Source organism: Salmo salar, chromosome 24 (genome assembly GCF_965601325.2).
Source record: "Salmo salar chromosome 24, fSalSal1, whole genome shotgun sequence".
Lineage (NCBI taxonomy): Eukaryota > Metazoa > Chordata > Actinopteri > Salmoniformes > Salmonidae > Salmo > Salmo salar.
In genome coordinates, this window is record NC_138314.1 from 28,497,430 (window position 1) to 28,501,152 (window position 3,723).

The 3,723-nt window shown below is 43.4% G+C and overlaps 1 long non-coding RNA gene across 1 annotated transcript; it reads right to left on the reverse strand.

Annotated features, from left to right (window-relative positions):
* On the reverse strand, positions 1–2,639 carry LOC106585419 (uncharacterized). Its single transcript, XR_001323966.3, has 2 exons — positions 1,416–2,639; positions 1–962 (listed from the first exon to the last, which is right to left on the reverse strand). It is a non-coding gene; the product is annotated as an uncharacterized LOC106585419 (long non-coding RNA).
* Positions 2,640–3,723: the final 1,084 nt, after the last annotated feature.

Sequence of the window (3,723 nt, forward strand, 5' to 3'; positions counted from 1 at the left end):
TGATGAGGGAAAACATTTATTTAATCCATTTTAGAATAAGACGGTAACGTAACAAAATGTGTAAAAAGTCAAGGGGTCTGAATACTTTCCGAATGCACTGTTTTACACACAGTGTCTCATATGGATGAAATTATAGTGTATAAAGTTACATTTCAGATGTATGAACATTCTCACTGCTCACTCGTTATCCTCATGGACGATTTCACCCTGCATGTTAATAAGTGCTGCACAGATTCTAAGGACTTAGTCCATTTTGTGTGTCAGGTTGATGGGAACAGTCTGGGAGAGGGTTTTGAACACCTTGAGTCGTCTGATAACTCTCACAACATTTATATGCACATTAGCTATCCTTCTGGTGCTTGTGACATCCTCGTCAGACAGCTGGCCTTCTTTCTGAGTGAAGGCTGGTATGGAATCAAGATTGTGTGCTTTCTGAAGAGTGGTTTCAGAGCAGTCGATGACGCAAGTGTTGTTGGGGAACTTCTCTTTGAAGCACTGAGTCAATGTATTCTGGATTGTCTCCCTTGGCAGATATGGAATATAAATCCTCATGTGCTCCTCCATTGTGTCAATCCAGTAGGAAAGGATTCTTCATTCAGTAAGATCACTCTGGAGTGGATTCAGCTTCAGCTTCATCAAGGTTATTAGTGTTTGATCAGTGATATGCATTTTGAAGTTAGCCGTGTAGAATTTCTGCAGAAATGCTACAATGGTCAAAGAAAACACTAACAGGAAGGCCAGTATACAACACTGAGCTGGTGTCATTCTTCAGGATGGTTTGGGTCAATGGCTCTGCACCACCTCATTGGTTTGTTTGTGGCAGGTGGGCTTGTTGACTGGTTCTCTTGACACGTAGCTGTGATCAGCCACTGCTGGGACCTGAATTTGAGTATCAGCATCTTTATGCTGCGGTGGCATTGGCACACTCAGATCAGACTCTGCATCACCACAGTTGTCTTCATCTGTCAAACAAACATAAGAGAGACCACAAGTTTAACAAAATAAAATACACAGACAGCCTAATGGTCATGGATAGGTAAAAAAAACAACAAAAAAAAACACTTCAACGTTTAATAATTGAGCTAATTAGACATTTCATGAGCATCACCAGTGGCATGCCAGCAATGGTGGGGATAATCATGGCGTGTGGGAGACATTGTCAGACTAAAGTTGTTGAATAGCTAAATGTAGGGACTAACTAGCTCGGGTAGTTATCTAGCAACACTGTATCAGATCGGCTGCCCTCAAACTATCTAGCTAAGTGAGTATGCTAGACAACAGTTAGCTAGCTACAGTATGTTAGGACATAGGAGTGGCTACCTACTACTAACATAGCTAAACTAGATAACAAATGGGGTGTCCTGAATCAGGCAGAAGTTATGATAGCTAGCGAGTAGCAGCTAGCTAACAGCTACCTGTATGTGTTGATGTCCTGATGATAAGTCGCTCTCTGGTCTGTACTGGAGCATCATAGCCCAGCCACTTCTCAGGGAAAGGATGCTCTTCAGTCGGCCTCTAGTCCACAAAGTGATAGCAACACACATAGGGTTGGTTTGGTTGTTTCTTCAAGTTCAATGCTTTGAGCCAAAGCTGAAGAGATTCCTCATCCTTAGGAGGTGGGTGCAAATCAAAAGGTGCCTCAACTGCACTCGCTTCTCAACAAATTAGGTGGCCTAAACACTCCTGCTCCATGAACAGCTTCCGTTTCTGACAGTTATTGTGGCATCCCCTTGCTAAACATAAAATGCCTGTTTTGCGTGAATCCATGTTTGGGAAGTTGTGTGAAGTGATAGTGAGCTAGTTAACTAGCTAGCTGCGAGCTATTGGCCGGAAGTGCTTTACTGGAAGTCCCCCACAAATAAACCTAAACAGACCCCCTCCATATTTCCCTTGAAAATGAGGTGAATACAACCAGCGGGTTTTACAGTTCATCGAGCAGATAGGAAGGTGCTCTCTCTGGCAAGAACAAAGGCAGAGGGACCTGCTTTACGACCAATAACAAGTGGTGCGACAGGGGAAACGTACAGGAACTTACGAGCCTCTCCTCTCCCAACTTGGAATATTTACTCATCAAATGTCACCCTTTTTATATTCTGAGAGAGTTCTCAGGGATTATCGCCATGGCTGTGTACATCCCTCCCCAAGCCACCACCAAAAATGCTCATAAAGATCTTCATTGTACCCTGAACAAACTGGAGACTGCATACCTGGAGGCAGCGTTTATTATCGCGGGGGACTTTAACAAAAGTAATTTGAGAACCGTGCTCGCAAATTACTATCAACACATTGACTGTCCAATTTGCAGAGATTCTAAGCTGGGCCCCTGCTACACGCCTTTTCGACACGAGAGTAAGGCCATCTCCCGTTCTCCTTTTGGCAAATCTGGCCATGACTCCATTTATCTCCTCCTGACCGACAAATAAAGACTCAAGAGGGATGTTCCGGTGGTCAGGTCTGTACAACGCTGGTCAGACCAATCAGAATCCATTCTCCAAGACTGTTTTGATCACTTGGACTGGAATATGTTCCGGGTAATTTCTGGGGATAACATCAATGATGTCTTCTCTGGGGATTACATCAACGTACCGAGGGCCCTCACAGTGTTCTAAAGGAGCACCATCGGGAGCATACTGCTGGGCTGCATCACAGCCTGGTATGGCAACTCCACCACCGCTGACCGCAAGACACTACAGAGGGTGGTACGCTCAGCTGAACACACCATTGAGTGCACACTGCCTGCCCTCCAGGACACCTACAGTGAGGGAGAAAAGTATTTGATCCCCTGCTGATTTTGTACGTTTGCCCACTGACAAATAAATGATCAGTCTATAATTTTAATGGTAGGTTTATTTGAACAGTGAGAGACAGAATAACAACAAAAAATCCAGAAAAACGCAGGTCAAAAATGTTATAAAATGATCCCTTTAAGAGTGTGCTCCTAATCTCAGCTCGTTACCTGTATAAAAGACACCTGGGAGCCAGAAATCTTTCTGATTGAGAGGGGGTCAAATACTTATTTCCCTCATTAAAATGCAAATCAATTTATAACATTTTTGACATGTGTTTTTATGGATTTTTTTGTTGTTATTCTGTCTCTCACTGTTCAAATAAACCTACTATTAAAATTATATACTGATCATTTTTTTGTCAGTGGGCAAACGTACAAAATCAGCAGGGGATCAAATACTTTTTCCCCTCACTGTACAACACCAGGTGTCACAGGAAGGCCAAAAATATAATTAGATCACAGCCACCGGAGCCACGGCCTGTTCTCCCCTCTTCCATCGCTCAGACGCAGACATTGCAGGAGGATCATTGCTAAAACTAACATACTACCCCCCCCCCCCCCCCCCGGACTTCCTACGACATTTATCATACGAATAGCTACCAGAACTACTACCCCCCGCTGCTCCCCCTATGGACATTGAACATCCCCACCACCCCCCCATGGACATTGAACACCCCCCCCCACTCAATATTACCCTGCCTACACCCCAATGGACATTTATACAATGAACAAAAATATACATGCAACAATTTTCAAAGATTTTACTGAGTTACAGTTCATGTAAGGAAATCATTAAATTGAAATAAATTCATTAGGCACTAATCTATGGATTCCACATGACTAGGAATACAGATAAGCATCTGTTGGTCATAAGATAGCTTAAAAAAAAGGTAGGGCCGTGGGTCAGAAAACCAGTCAGTATCTGGTGTGACCAA